At 43.1% G+C, this 16,856-nt stretch overlaps 1 pseudogene; it reads right to left on the bottom strand.

Moving 5' to 3' along the window:
* Positions 1-15,635: 15,635 nt before the first annotated feature.
* Positions 15,636-16,508, bottom strand: LOC134989785 (odorant receptor 131-2-like; annotated as a pseudogene).
* Positions 16,509-16,856: the final 348 nt, after the last annotated feature.

Below are 16,856 nucleotides of genomic sequence, written 5' to 3'. Positions count from 1 at the left end.
GTGGGGACGAATTGATAATCTGTGAGGAGGGGGATGTACACGGTGATATATCGGAGGGTGAAGATGAGGTGGACATCTTGCCTCTGTAGAGCCAGTTTGTGCAAGGAGAGATTAATTGCTTCTTTTTTGGGGGGGTCCAAACCAACCCGTCATATCAGTCACAGTCGTGTGGCAGACCCTGTCACTGAAATGATGGGTTGGTTAAAGTGTGCATGTCCTGTTTTGTTTATACAACATAAGGGTGGGTGGGAGGGCCCAAGGACAATTCCATCTTGCACCTCTTTTTTCTTTTCTTTTTCTTTGCATCATGTGCTGATTGGGGAGGGTTTTTTGGAAGGGACATCCTGCGTGACACTGCAGTGCCACTCCTAGATGGGCCCGGTGTTTGTGTCGGCCACTAGGGTCGCTAATCTTACTCACACAGTCAGCTACCTCATTGCGCCTCTTTTTTTCTTTGCGTCATGTGCTGTTTGGGGAGGGTTTTTTGGAAGGGACATCCTGCGTGACACTGCAGTGCCACTCCTAGATGGGCCCGGTGTTTGTGTCGGCCACTAGGGTCGCTAATCTTACTCACACAGCTACCTCATTGCGCCTCTTTTTTTCTTTGCGTCATGTGCTGTTTGGGGAGGGTTTTTTGGAAGGGACATCCTGCGTGACACTGCAGTGCCACTCCTAGATGGGCCCGGTGTTTGTGTCGGCCACTAGGGTCGCTAATCTTACTCACACAGCTACCTCATTGCGCCTCTTTTTTTCTTTGCGTCATGTGCTGTTTGGGGAGGGTTTTTTGGAAGGGCCATCCTGCGTGACACTGCAGTGCCACTCCTAGATGGGCCCGGTGTTTGTGTCGGCCACTAGGGTCGCTAATCTTACTCACACAGCTACCTCATTGCGCCTCTTTTTTTCTTTGCGTCATGTGCTGTTTGGGGAGGGTTTTTTGGAAGGGACATCCTGCGTGACACTGCAGTGCCACTCCTAGATGGGCCCGGTGTTTGTGTCGGCCACTAGGGTCGCTTATCTTACTCACACAGCGACCTCGGTGCAAATTTTAGGACTAAAAATAATATTGTGAGGTGTGAGGTATTCAGAATAGACTGAAAATGAGTGTAAATTATGGTTTTTGAGGTTAATAATACTTTGGGATCAAAAGGACCCCCAAATTCTATGATTTAAGCTGTTTTTTAGTGTTTTTTGAAAAAAACACCCGAATCCAAAACACACCCGAATCCGACAAAAAAAATTCGGTGAGGTTTTGCCAAAACGCGTTCGAACCCAAAACACGGCCGCGGAACCGAACCCAAAACCAAAACACAAAACCCGAAAAATTTCAGGCGCTCATCTCTACTCGTAACTAGTATGTATGTATAAAGAAAGAAAAAAAAACCACGGTTAGGTGGTATATACAATTATGGACGGGCTGCCGAGTGCCGACACAGAGGTAGCCACAGCCGTGAACTACCGCACTGTACTGTGTCTGCTGCTAATATATAGACTGGTTGATAAAGAGATAGTATACTCGTAACTAGTATGTATGTATAAAGAAAGAAAAAAAAACCACAGTTAGGTGGTATATACAATTATGGATGGGCTGCCGAGTGCCGACACAGAGGTAGCCACAGCCGTGAACTACCGCACTGTACTGTGTCTGCTGCTAATATATAGACTGGTTGATAAAGAGATAGTATACTCGTAACTAGTATGTATGTATAAAGAAAGAAAAAAAAACCACGGTTAGGTGGTATATACAATTATGGACGGGCTGCCGAGTGCCGACACAGAGGTAGCCACAGCCGTGAACTACCGCACTGTACTGTGTCTGCTGCTAATATAGACTGGTTGATAAAGAGATAGTATACTCGTAACTAGTATGTATGTATAAAGAAAGAAAAAAAAACCACGGTTAGGTGGTATATACAATTATGGACGGGCTGCCGAGTGCCGACACAGAGGTAGCCACAGCCGTGAACTACCGCACTGTACTGTGTCTGCTGCTAATATATAGACTGGTTGATAAAGAGATAGTATACTCGTAACTAGTATGTATGTATAAAGAAAGAAAAAAAAACCACGGTTAGGTGGTATATACAATTATGGACGGGCTGCCGAGTGCCGACACAGAGGTAGCCACAGCCGTGAACTACCGCACTGTACTGTGTCTGCTGCTAATATAGACTGGTTGATAAAGAGATAGTATACTCGTAACTAGTATGTATGTATAAAGAAAGAAAAAAAAAACACGGTTAGGTGGTATATACAATTATGGATGGGCTGCCGAGTGCCGACACAGAGGTAGCCACAGCCGTGAACTACCGCACTGTACTGTGTCTGCTGCTAATATATAGACTGGTTGATAAAGAGATAGTATACTCGTAACTAGTATGTATGTATAAAGAAAGAAAAAAAAACCACGGTTAGGTGGTATATACAATTATGGACGGGCTGCCGAGTGCCGACACAGAGGTAGCCACAGCCGTGAACTACCGCACTGTACTGTGTCTGCTGCTAATATAGACTGGTTGATAAAGAGATAGTATACTCGTAACTAGTATGTATGTATAAAGAAAGAAAAAAAAACCACGGATAGGTGGTATATACAATTATGGACGGGCTGCCGAGTGCCGACACAGAGGTAGCCACAGCCGTGAACTACCGCACTGTACTGTGTCTGCTGCTAATATAGACTGGTTGATAAAGAGATAGTATACTACTAATATTATATATACTGGTGGTCAGGTCACTGGTCACTAGTCACACTGGCAGTGGCACTCCTGCAGCAAAAGTGTGCACTGTTTAATTTTAATATAATATTATGTACTCCTGGCTCCTGCTATAACCTATAACTGGCACTGCAGTAGTGCTCCCCAGTCTCCCCCACAATTATAAGCTGTGTGAGCTGAGCAGTCAGACAGATATATAATATATATAGATGATGCAGCACACTGGCCTGAGCCTGAGCAGTGCACACAGATATGGTATGTGACTGACTAAGTCACTGTGTGTATCGCTTTTTTCAGGCAGAGAACGGATATATTAAATAAACTGCACTGTGTGTCTGGTGGTCACTCACTATATAATATATTATGTACTCCTGGCTCCTGCTATAACCTATAACTGGCACTGCAGTAGTGCTCCCCAGTCTCCCCCACAATTATAAGCTGTGTGAGCTGAGCAGTCAGACAGATATATATAATATTATATATAGATAATAGATGATGCAGCACACTGGCCTGAGCCTGAGCAGTGCACACAGATATGGTATGTGACTGAGTCACTGTGTGCTGTGTATCGCTTTTTTCAGGCAGAGAACGGATTATAAAGTAAACTGCACTGTCCTCACTAGTAAACTCTCTCCACTCAGTCTCTACACTTCTACAGTAACAGTACTCTTCCTAGTCAGCTCCAGTAAATCTCTCTCAGTCTCTTATAATCTAAATGGAGAGGACGCCAGCCACGTCCTCTCCCTATCAATCTCAATGCACGTGTGAAAATGGCGGCGACGCGCGGCTCCTTATATAGAATCCGAGTCTCGCGATAGAATCCGAGCCTCGCGAGAATCCGACAGCGTCATGATGACGTTCGGGCGCGCTCGGGTTAACCGAGCAAGGCGGGAAGATCCGAGTCGCTCGGACCCGTGAAAAAAAACATGAAGTTCTGGCGGGTTCGGATTCAGAGAAACCGAACCCGCTCATCTCTAGTATTTATACCACAACAGCTGTATATAATGGCTGATTATACATTGTACAATATAGGCTTCCCCATACCGGTGTACATGTATTTATACCACAGCAGTTCCCTAAAGTCTTCCCTATAATTTCACCCTTTGATGTGGCAGAACTGACATTGATGTGACATCTAGCAGCTGGATAAGTCTCTAAATTATCATAATGAAATGTCCCAATGAGCTTCCACTGTCACCTCTCATCGCATTCCTTATACAGTGTATGACGCTGAATGTCTCGGCTGTTGTAAGTCATTGGTGCACATAAGACAAACAAGAAATGTACATAAAAGTATGAGATGATCTGAGAGACTTAGTGAAATGCTGCTGAGTATTTTATGTATCTGTGTGTCGTACTGCAGCCTGTATGTGTCACCAGGGCTGGTGAAAGTTTCACAGGTGCCCTAATCCAGAGGTTCTAAAACGTGGACCACAAGTCACCCCAACAGTCCAGGTTTTAGGAATATCCATGGCTCAGCGCAGATGGTTAAATCAAATTGGCTGAAGTGCTAATTAAGTCACCTGTGGCCAAGCATGGATACACTGGTGTGGTTCATAGGTCCCACGTAGGTCGACAGTGTCTAGGTCCACCACTACAGTAACTAAGTCGACACCTAAAATAGGTTGACACAAGTATTAGGTCGACATGAGCAAGGTCAACATGATAAAAGGTCGACATGAGTTTTATAAAAAAAATTGGTGGCGTTTTCTTCATAGAGTGACCGGGAACCACACTTAGTGCACCATGTCCCCTCACTTTGGGCAAGGTTCCTCGCTGCGCTCGGCACAGTTTACCGTTCTCAATTGTAGTCCACGTGGATCAGAAAGTATGAAGAAGTTTAAAAATTATTTTTTTAACAAAAAAACTCTTGTCATGTCATGTTGACCTAGCACACGTCGACATATTAACCATGTTGACCTAGAAACCATGTCCACCTAATACATGTCGAACTAAGCGCGGTCGACCTAGAGACTGGATACCATTTAATACATTATGTTGCTTTAAAACTTAAACAGCAGATAAAATAAAAGAGTGGCTTAGGGCCGGGAGCGGATATAGGGGTTTGGGCAAGGGCGGATTTAGGGGTTAGGGCCGGGGGCGGATTTAGGGGTTTGGGCAGGGGCGGATTTAGGGGTTAGGGCCGAGGGCGGATTTAGGGGTTTGGGCAGGGGCGGATTTAGGGGTTAGGGCCGGGGGCGTATTTAGGGGTTTGGGCAGGGGCGGATTTAGGGGTTAGGGCCGGGGGCGGATTTAGGGGTTTGGGCAGGGGCGGATTTAGGGGTTTGCGCAGGGGTGGATTTAGGGGTTTGGGCACCCCTGGACACAGCGGTATGGGCCACCTCCACCGCCCAATGTTATTACTGTCATTGTGTGATTATCCTGTAAGCCCTTATTTTGGCAGATGGCCGTTCAGTATAATATGACCTAATAATAAAACAAGCCATGAGCTATGACATTGCATTTATTTCTAATGATGTATACATATTTACTAAGTACGGCAGCCTGCCCGTGTCCTACGTGTTCACACTCCACTCAAGATTGTGTACAGTACTGTATGTTAGAGTGGAAGTAGTTCCCCCCCAACCAGTGATTGCCACCCCTAAGCATGTGCCTAATGGGAAATCTTAGGGGGTTGGGGTTACGTGGCCGGCACACGGGATCCTGGCTTAGGGACCTATTCATTTTTTTTAGGTGAAAATAATAGTATATTTCACTTCTAAATGTAAAATAAAAGTATCGGACCTACTGTACTTGTAGGTAAAGCAGGAAATATCACGGATGTCCTGACCTTCCCAGCTACTTGTCTCCTGTCTGTGAGGTGCGGGCCGAGCGTCTGTTTGCTGACTGGGAGGGGAGGTCTGGAGGAAAGAGTCAGGCACGGGTGACGTGCCTGCTGCATCACAGCTTGTGACACTCATACAGTATCAGTTCTGTGGTGGCCAGCCATCCGCCCGGAGCAGAGGAAAAGTGCCTGGATAGGGGCAGCTGTGACTGATAAGATCCACTGCATTCGCTAATGTCACCTAGACACCTTTGATTTTGATGGTGGGCAGAGTAGGACTCAGTGGCACTCTCCTTCCCCAGGATGGGGGCATTGGACATTAAAACAAAAAAAAACTATTTGCTTTGTTTGGAAATCAATCATCTGAAAATGCCTCTCTGGCCCAGTGCTGTGAGACAGCAATGCTCACCTCTGTGCAACACCATATATGCAATGCTAACCATTGTGCCACTTTGTTCCCCAAAAGAGCTACTTTTAGAATTTTACTGTGCGTGTGTTTGTATGTGATGCCCCACCACCCAGGGGCATTGACGTGCCAATGAAGGTGTGACTGCACCCGGAGGGCAGATGCTAGTGCATAGGGAGCAGCAATTTCGGGGTGGGCTACTGTTATTAGCCAAGGAACAGAAATAAACCAAAAAGTGCACCAACGAATGAAAAACATTTGTCTGAAAATTGTAAACCCCTAAGAGAGATAATTATAGTGTTGTACTTACTGTATATTCTAGAATGATAACATTAATATATGGGGGATGTACAGTATGTGTACCAATAAGGATGTGTTTGGCATCCCAGCAGTTTGTATGCTGGTGGTCATGTGACCGACGCTGGAATCCCAACACCACTCAGAACACCGGAGCCGGTACACCAACCACCAGAATGCCGAAGGTGAGTACCAGGGCGGGTGTTAAGGTTAGGGCCCGGGGGGGGGGGAATAGAGGGTTAGGGTTAGGTAGTAAGGGGGTTAGGGTTAGGCAGTAGGAGTGTGGTCACCTGTAACCCACCCTCTGAGGGTTAGTTGCAGCTGCCATTCCCCCTACCCCTCCCATATTAGCCCTAGCTCCCAAGGGTTAAGGTTAGGGTAGGGTGTAGGAGAGGGGTAAAATACTTACCCCTCTTTGGTGTCAGGGTCCTCATTGTCAGGATGCCATGGTCGGTCAAGTGACCGTCGGCATCTTACTAGACAGTATTTCATACCCAACCTGCACCAATGGTAAATAAATATATGTTACTTGTTGAATTGCTAACTTTAACACCTTTATAGTGGTATGGCTGAAGAAGGGCTCCTGTTTAATAAAACTTAATTTAATTTAAAAACTTATGTGATTACTGGGGTTAGGGTTGCAATCATGGTGAGTGTTAATGTAGAGTGCGGAAGAGTTACTCAGTTGGATTCTATGAACAAGATATGCTGAGTTCAAAGTGAAGGAAGACCCCAACACAAGGAGTTGGCACAGTAGGTCCATAGACAGACAAGCTAGAAGAGACTCAGTAAGTCTAGAAGAGACTCAGTAAGTATACACCCAACCATGGCTAATGTTAATCATAACTTATTACGTTGGGGCTCCATGGCTCCTAACATATATAAAGGAGGTGCATACAGAGCAGAGTCAGGTAATTTGGGAGAAATGGAAATAAAGATGAAATCTGTGTTTTGTTTATATCCACTGAGAGATCAGCAACAAGTAGAAATCTAATCCAGGCAGCTGAAAGGGTCAGCACTTTGAGGGGTTACATTCTTGCCACTTGAGGAGGGGTGAATTTTGGGGCAAATTCTGCAAAGATTAACTGGAACCTTTTATACCTACATCATTTCGGAGCAAAAAATGCACTTTTATGCAGCAAACAACAACCATGGGAATCGCTATGGGTTTTTCCTGTAAGTCTTTAGGAAGCGCTACTGGATATTTCATCAGATGTGAGAAGAGTGGACAATACATCAATCAGTTTATGGAAGGATCCAGTAATGAGAATGTGAAAACCCAGCTGCAACTTCTATAGATGCAGATCCCTGATAGATGGTTCTTGGACTTTAAAGAGGCCTCCATAAGAACAGTAGGACCAACTCAAAATAAGGACATTACTTTTTTCAGAGATTCCAGGTTACCAAGAAAATAAATATCCATTGGAGACATTACTTAGGTGCAGGAAATACCACAGTGCCACAAAATGCGTTTGTCCACTGTTCTCCAACTCAGATGCCCAATCATATAAATGATCATATCGCAGAGCTCACCTTTGGGAGGGGATGGAATTAGTAAGGAGCTCCAGAAGTTGATCAAGTATCAGTCACCAGAGAGCCTGAACCAAGATGGTGAACTGAGAGATGATGATCCCAAAAGTTTGAAACAAAACAGAAAAGAAATACGCCTTCACTCGGTTTTACCCATATACACTAGTACACGGTACCAGCTGCGTGGTAGTATCAATGCTATAGATGTATACAAAATAGAAAGACATTTGCTATCGGCGCTAGCAATGATATGTATATAGCAAATAAAACCAAAGGGATTTAGTTTATATTTTGATCAAAACATTTAAGTTTGCAGCCCATTTTCGATGGACCACAAGTGTCTACTCTAACATATACTGTATTCCCAGCACACATTGTGGGTAAATGTACGCATCTCCCAGATAAAGAGAGAAACATCTATACAAGGGCATATACAGATGGAGCCACGCTAATCGTGGCTACGTCTGTGCCTGTGCTCGCCCACCTAGGCGCACGCATTGCAGCGTCTGTGTGCACTCCCATAGCGGGGCTAGGTGCCAGATCGTCTAGTCCCGCCGAGAGTGCACATTTGCGATGGTGCCACATGCTAGGTTAATTACTTTCAGAGAACTGGGTTCCCGTAATGATGGGCTGCAGGCTTAAATGTTTTAATCAAAATATGAACAAAATCCCCTTGGGTTTATTTGCTACATACAGTACACTCAGATTTGCAGTATATTACTGTTAATGCTGATAGCAAAAAGTCTTTCTGGCATACATACGTATATGGCATTAATACTGCCACACAGCTGGTACCATTTACAATATGGGTAAAACCGAACAGAGGTGTATTTCTTTTTTGTTTTGTTTTAAAATGTTGAATAGTGTTATCATGGCAGCTTTCATTTAAGGCTATGCAGTACAAGGCCTAGGGGGTCATTCAGACCTAATCACACGCTAGTTTTTTGTTGTTGCTGCGATCAGTTCAGAACCGCGCATGCGTATGCACCGCAGTGTTCAGGTGCATCGTACGGGTACAAAGCGGATCATTGCTGTGCGATTGGTTTTATCCATTTGCACAGCCGATCACAAGGAGATTGACAGGAAGAAGGCGTTTGTGGGTGTCAATTGACCGTTTTCTGGGAGAGTTTGGAAAAACGCAGACGTGTCCAAGCGTTTGCAGGGCGGGTGTGTGACGTCAATTCCGGGCCCGGACAGGGTGAAGTGATCGCAGCGGCTGAGTAAGTTCTGGGCAACTCAGAAACTGCACAAAACTGTTTTTGTACCGCTCGGCTGCACATGCGATCGCACACTTGCAAAGCATAAATACGCTCCCCTATGGGCGGAGACTATTTGATCGCAGCACTGCAAAAAATAGCTAGCGAGCGATCAGGTCTGAATTAGGCCCTTAGTTGGGTGTTGCTCACCAGTCAGCTCTGTATAGATGTTTCCCTCTGGATCTGGGAGGTGAGTACATGTAACTGCAATGCTAGTGTAGGCACTTGCAGAGAATTGGGACCCCTTAGTGCTGGGCTGCAATCTTAAATGTTTTTTAAAAATATGAACTAAATCACTTTGTTTTATTTGCTACATACACACAGATTTACAGCATATTTTCATTAGTGCTAATAGCAATAATCTATCTGTTTTGTTGACTCCAAAATGACTGGTGGGAACCACCTCAAGGGAGAGGATGAAGGCTCTTTAATAGCTTACATCCACAGGTATAGCCTATTTGTCAAAGGTATGATCATAGTCAGGGGAACCAAGATGGGGGAGGGTAGTAATTACCTGGGTACAGGTCTTAAGGAGGGGTCCAGGTCCCCATCCCCCCCCCTTAACTGGCAGCAGCAGATGTAGCTTTAGTCCTCAGCCCAACACACACCCGCTGTATGCTGGGCTGCAGTGGGGCCAGGGATGCACTTAAAAATACAATGTTTCTGCATTTTTCTCTAAGGTTGTATGACCACGCCTCCTGTGATTAGGACACGCCTCATCAAAAGTACCTGGGCCCATCCAGGCAATCTACTGCCTGATCATAGTGGCCATGTGGAACGAGACCTAAACTTTTAAATGGCAGAGCCCCAAGCAGGAGACCAACTCTCGGGGATAGCAAATGGAATAGGTCTACCCTTGGAAGGAGGACAGCTCAGGGATGAAGAACCATGTCCTGTACATCAGAACCACTTTCATGGGGTTGGCACAATCAATTCAAATACTGATACCCAAGATTAGACAACAAAAGTTTTAGGCACAGTTGTACAGTTTCATGTGGAGCAAAGATATGGTTTTATAATCCAGAATGACACTACGGAAGACATCTTTTTTCATTACACTGCCATCAAGGAAAATAACCCTAGAAAGTAATTCCACAGTGTTGGAGACAGAGAGACAATCAAGTTCTAATGTGAAAGGACCTGGTGGTGTCACAGTTAAATGCATTAAATAAGCAATAGTTTGTTGCCAACCCTGGCGTAACCAAACTCACAGAAGTATGGGGTGCCCCACTAAAGCTATATACAGTATGTAATTATGGGTGCACATATAGAGAGTTTGTTTTATTGTTGAATTATTCTTTTTACATAAGAGACATAGCTGCTTTACAAGTGATAACAGTGGTGACTTTATCAACCCTTTAATTCACCAAATTAAAGCAAGCAGTGTCAGTCATTCAGATCTCATATGTCTTTCAGTTCTTTCTAGCAATTGAGCACACAAAATGGAGTCATGTAGTTACAACATGGCTCCCAACTTTATTACAAGCTATGATAGGAGATAATGCTACTAGGCAAAGATGCTGGTGGAATGTAGTCATTGGGCAAATGGAAAAGTGGGAGGAGACATATTTGCTCAGTAGGGGCTCATGAGGGGGGATCAGTATGAAATACCTACAATAAAAATCCAGACGGTCAAAATAACGACAACAATTGACCGATGGCCAAAATACCGACAAGGCCAAAATTCCGACAAGGTCAAAATACCGACATTTAAAATGTTGACATGAATAAAAAGTCAACACGAATTTTTCAATTTTTTGGGGGTGTGCATGTCAACATAGGCTGACATGGACACCGTATAAGTGTACTGCGTCCCCTCGCCATGCTTCGAACACTATTATATTCCCCCTCCAGGTCCATTGGGATGGTAAAGTATTAACTAGTCTGTTTCGATAAAAAAAAATCATGGAAAAACTCATGTCGACTTTTTGACTTGTCGACATTTTAAATGTCGATATTTTGAACTTGTCATTATTTTAAATGTCGGTATTTTGACTTTGTTGGGATTTTGACCGTCGGTCAATGGTTGTCGGTATTTTGACCATCGGGATTTTGATTGTAGGTAAATTGACCGTATCCCCATGAGGTAGCAGTAGGATGGGGAGAACTACCAAGGAGAACCGGTCATAACTGAAGGATCTTTACCTCAGGGATTAAGAGTCGGTCCTGGCTGCCTGAGAGAGGGATGGATTGCCCTGGTGCTGTAAATGGAAGAGAGGCATTACAGGGAAACAAGTGTTTAGTTCAGCTCCCTGCACCAATCCAGAGATGTACTGTACCTTTGATTGCGGTCCAGCTCTTAGCTTAGCTCCAGTGGTGAATATGGTAAGAACAGGCCAGCCACAGATTACCTACAAATACTTATTTAAGCAGCCGCTGAGTCCTCAGCTGTGCCCCTGTGGATTACTGTCAAAGTAACTACAGTATATCCCATTCTGTCCTGGCTGGTAGCCGTCTACTGTAGGGATTGGGATGTTGTCAGAACTCCATGTTAATAGCCATATGCTTCATTATGTGACTACCTAGACTTTGTAAGAGTTGAACTCAGCTGACTGGGAGCTTCTACTTCAAATAAGGGGCATCTGCCTGTACACTGTGTTTACTACTAGACATTGTGGAAAAGAAGACATTCTCAGAGTCTATGTTTCTAACTTGCATATACTGTTCCGAGAAGCCCTCAGGATTCTTATTGTGCATAAACTGTGTTTGATGTTCTCCAGCTGTTTACACTGCACAAAGAAATCCAAATTTGCAAACACTGTTCCAGGGATCCTACAGAATACGTAATTTGCCTGCATAAAGATTGCTTATGTCAGTTCAATTGTCTTCTTGAGCAAGAAAGTGCTCCAGCAGGTACTTATGGAAATTTAGTGCCAGTCGACTCAGAGTAAGAGTTTGGTTTTCAGCTATTGAGTTACCTCTGTTTTATGCACTAAACCCAAAAGTCATCAGGAGGTCCTGACCTAGGGATGTCCATTGACAGGCGCGCTTGATGGAAATTCTTCCAACTTAAACCATGGTTAGACACTATGTGATTGCCTATCACCGATGGATTCTGCCATCAAATACCCATGCTGCCACACATGCACAGGAGAGACTTTGCTTTACTGAAGTCAGAAACTGAATCAGTGGGCAAAGGTTTCCACTGTGCATGCTAAGTGCTGCCCTTACGCTGGCTGGTTGCTGTGTTGTATGATGCTAAGAGCTCATTGTGAACTGATGTGAGTGAGAGATGGGGGAAGTGCTGGACTGCTAGCTGACAACTGAGATCAGTCTGATCATCTAGTCAGTCAAGTCAGTGAGGTGGGCCAGCCCATGCCCACCCATCCAGACTCATTTGTTGGCTAGCAAGTTGGAAGCTGTGTGAATGACTGTGTGTAAGTTCCAGCCAGTAGTGCTGTGGCTCAGATCTACTGGTTAGCAGCCCAGTAGCTCTGTGTGGTCTGCTGTGCAAACATGAAAAGAAAGTGTAACCATCGCCATTGGCCACACAGCTACCACCGATGGTGGGAAACAATTTGTATTAACGCCATCAATGGCAAAACAATCTGGCACAAACCATCAATTGTTTGCAATCATCGATGGTTGATGCCCATCCCTACCCTGTCTACATAGACTACCCAGAATCCCACAGTGTTTTTAATCGATTGCACAAAGTTGACGTCTGTCAGTTTGAAGATTAGGCTAATACAGGAAATGAGTTCACTTTCTGTCCAGTAACTTGTCCAAGCTTCAGTATATTGCTTCATCTAAGGAACATTAATATTATTTCTGCTACTGATAATACTCAGCTTCTGTTAATAGCTAAGGAATTGAAAAAGTGCACTAATGAACGAAGAGCATTTGACCAAAAAGCTGCAAACTACCTAAGAGGGATTATAATCGTGTTGTATTTAATATTCTAGATCAGAGATTTTCAACCTTTTACAACTCGCGGCACACTGAACAAGATTTAAATATTGCCAAGGCATATTCAAATAATAGTGATGCATGGTGCAGTTGCGTGTCCTAGGATGTCATGTCGCAGCTTCTTCATAGGTAACGCCTGAGCCACATCTGAGAAAGCCAGAAGAGCCCAACACTGCCCGGGCCCAAAATTAGAACTGGCTCTGCAACCAATAAACCCATCAGTATTGATCATTCCAGGGCCTCAGTAGCAGCAAAACACTGGCGGGCCTGGCTCTGCTTCTATGGCGCCACACCTGGAGACTGTTCAGGGCACACTAGTGTGCCATGGCACAGTGGTTGAAAAACACTGTTCTAGATGATACAGTATTAATATAAGGGTGATGTATCTATACAAATTGTAGTATTCGGACACCTGACTATTTCACCAACAGGGACTGTAATGACGTTGTATTCAAATACATATACTGTAATATGGAGTTGGCCCCACTTTTGCAGCTATAACAGCTTCCACTCTTCATGGAAGGCTTTCTACACAATTTTAGAGTGTTTCTGTGAGAATGTACTGTATGCCCATTCATTCTGTAGAGCATTTATGAGGTCAGCCACTGATTTTGGATGAGTAGGCTAGGCTCACAATCTCCATTCCTGTTAATCCCAAAGGCCCCAGAACTCATCAAAACATGTATTTATAGTCCTTGCTTTGTGCACTGGGGAAATCATGTTGGAATAGAAAATGGCCTTCCCCAAACTGTAGAAAGCATAGCATTGTTCAAAATGTCTTGGTATGCTGAAGTATTAAGATTGCTCTTCACTGGAGATAAGGGGCCTAACCCAAACCCTGAAAAATAGCCCCATACCATTATCCCTCCTCCACCAAACGTCACAGCTGGCATAATGCAGTCAGACAGGTAACGTTCTCTCGGCATCCGCCAAACCTAGACTAGCCCATCTGACTGCCAAACAGAGTAGCATGATTCATCACTCCACGGAACACGTTTCCACTGCTCCACAGTCCAGTGTCGTGTGCTTTATACCACTCCACAGAACACGTGCCCACTGCTCCACAGTCCAGTGTCAGTGTACTTTACACAGCGCCATCCGACACTTGTTATTGGCCATGGAAACCCATTCCATTAATCTCCCGCCGCACAGTTATTATGCTTACATTAATGCCAACTCACTCACTCACTCACTCACTCACTCACTCACTCACTCACTGACTCATCACTAATTCTCTTACTTCCCGATATGTTAGGAAGATGAAATGTAACATAGGTATTCTTCAGGTAGGAATTAAGAAAACAACATAATCAGAATTTTAATAATCCTCCCCTAAGGGGATGAAAATGGGGTTACCGATGCATGGCTTGCATTGCGTGAATGATAACTCCCGAATGGACAATTTAATCAAAATTTGGATTGCACCTCCAGAATTTAATAAACTACAAAAATGGTCCAGTCACTTTTTACCGCATCTGCTACGGGTGCTCCTCGGGCAACGCCAAGAACCATGGATTAATATTTACTTACATAAACACATCTCAGATTTAAATCTCTATAGATTTACCAAATTTTTAACACTCATTTATATATACAACCGTGAAAATCAGAAACTTCCGTGCGAAGAACGGGTAGAATAGCTAGTAAAACAATACCACAAAAAGTGATTATATACATATAGATTTAATGGAAATACAATCATAATGAAGTTCAATAAAGCCATATGCTGGATAGATACATCAGACCCCCCCACACTTCTTCCCACACAAAAAAGGGTCCAAATTGGTTTTCTATGCTGTAGTGTAATGGAATAGTAATCTCAATGGAAGGTTTATAAATTACTGGTTTGTGCATCATATTAAATACAGTATTTTGTAAATTTCCCACCTAATCGTTTACCGTTACAGTGGATATATGTAATTTTCCATATTATAATGAGTTTAATCAAATCTTGCAGTGAACTTTTTCCTGTAGAATTGTTCCATAAAAGTCTTAATATTTGCCCAACATATATTCATTCAATGTAGAGCCCCACAGAGGAATTTTCTTTTCTCCATTTTCCTTCTTTGTGGATCAGGAATTTATTTAACATGCATTCATTACATAAACTCCTAAGGTGTACCACCAACACTCCTAACACTTTTCGTGTATGGATTCTTTATCTTGTTATCCTGATTGTTGGTTTCTGACATATTTATGTGACTTACTGTCCCATGTGGAATCGCCTTGTATCGCTTTAAAATTTCTATAACATGTTGTTGTTTTTATTAATGAGTTCATTTGCTGTATGTTGTAGATTATTTGTTAATGCCACAAATCTCTCTCTGTACTATCATGTGTGTCTACTAATAAATACAATTTCTTTAAACATGAATCAGTTCAAATTTTGTAAAACATTTACTCAGTATTTCATCCCTTGACCCGTAAACGATTGTGGCTAATAGATCTTTATGGATTTAGTTTGTCTTTATAAGTAAGTTATCTTTATAAAATGAGAAACAAGCTGCTAAATCAATACATTATTTGATATGTTTTCTGCTGATTTTACGAAGGGTGTTAAATACATATATAAATAAAATGAGGAAATCCATCAACACCATTAAAATTCATGAGTTGGATGATTCGTTAAGTCACACATCTCTCTCTGTACTACATATAATATGCGTTTTCTAATAGATAACGGATCAATGTCCTTTAACATGAAGTAGATGAATGACTTGTTCTAAAGGTTTTGCAAGTTAAAATGTTCTAATACATTTACTGAACACTTTATCCTGTAACCCATAGATAATTGGGCTGAGGAACCTTGGCAGGCATATAAACAGGAGAAAGTTAATAGTAGATAAGAAGGAGTACTCTCTGAAATATCCTTCAATAAATGAGGACGATAAAGAGAACAAACATAACAGAAACTGAAAGGCGTGGAGTTATGACGGTTTTACCGGCCTTGGAGGCAGATCTTCTGCCGGAACTCATGGTCTTTGCAATGAACATCACTCTAATGTATGTGAAGACGATTATGAGTCCCACCAGAATTAGGCTGACGATGAGGGTGTTGGATCTGATCACACTTTGCACATGTGTCACTGTCAATATATCCCGGTTACTTAAAGCATGGAAAGAAAATATAACCTTCTCTGCTGAGGAGCTCAGGATAATGAACTCTACTACATATGGTAATAGGCCAATCACCCATATGACTGCTACTGCATACCTAGACCTTTGTGATGTACAAAGCGTCACATGTCTCAGAGGGAAAAAATGGCTGCAAAACGTTCTAGAGCTATAGCCGCCAAATTATAGGGGGTGATCCTAAATGTAACTAATACAAGAGTGACCATAATATAACAAATGGGCAAAGGGATATATACCAAGGATAGGGAAGCCAACAACAGAGCAGTTCCAGTAATAAGATGTAACGTGTCGTTTATCAGCATGTGAGCGAAAATAACGTATCGGGCGTCATCTCGGACATGAGTGGTGGTGAAGAAGACATGCAGTATCAGCAAGATGAAGTAGAGGAAGATGAATAATCCAATGATCGCCAGAGTCTCAAGAAGGATTTTAAGAGCATTTGTCAGTTTGGCGCTAGAAATGGATCCCTGTGTCATGTTGTTATAGAATGTAGTTGAATTAATCATTATGGAACTGGAATTGGAAAAGTTGATGGTTTTTCTTCCTTCCATCAATCTATAAAAATAAAAATATGTAGGATGCAGTTATTGGAATCAAACATGGCAAATCTGTGCGGGGTTGTTACTTTATATTAATAGGAAGCAATAGCACTTATTGGAGCAGGCAGGAAAATTATTTTCAGTTCACTGTATTTACTTTATATGTACTGTATGCAGCAGGCCGGGGCTTGTACGCAATATCTGACACGCAGACACAGCCCATGAAGGAGGAGCAAATGTGGCATCACGCTCTTACTATACAAATTGGTTGGAAAATTCTCTTTC

Source organism: Pseudophryne corroboree, chromosome 2 (genome assembly GCF_028390025.1).
Source record: "Pseudophryne corroboree isolate aPseCor3 chromosome 2, aPseCor3.hap2, whole genome shotgun sequence".
Classification (NCBI taxonomy): domain Eukaryota; kingdom Metazoa; phylum Chordata; class Amphibia; order Anura; family Myobatrachidae; genus Pseudophryne; species Pseudophryne corroboree.
This window is presented reverse-complemented; position numbering and strand designations above follow the sequence as displayed.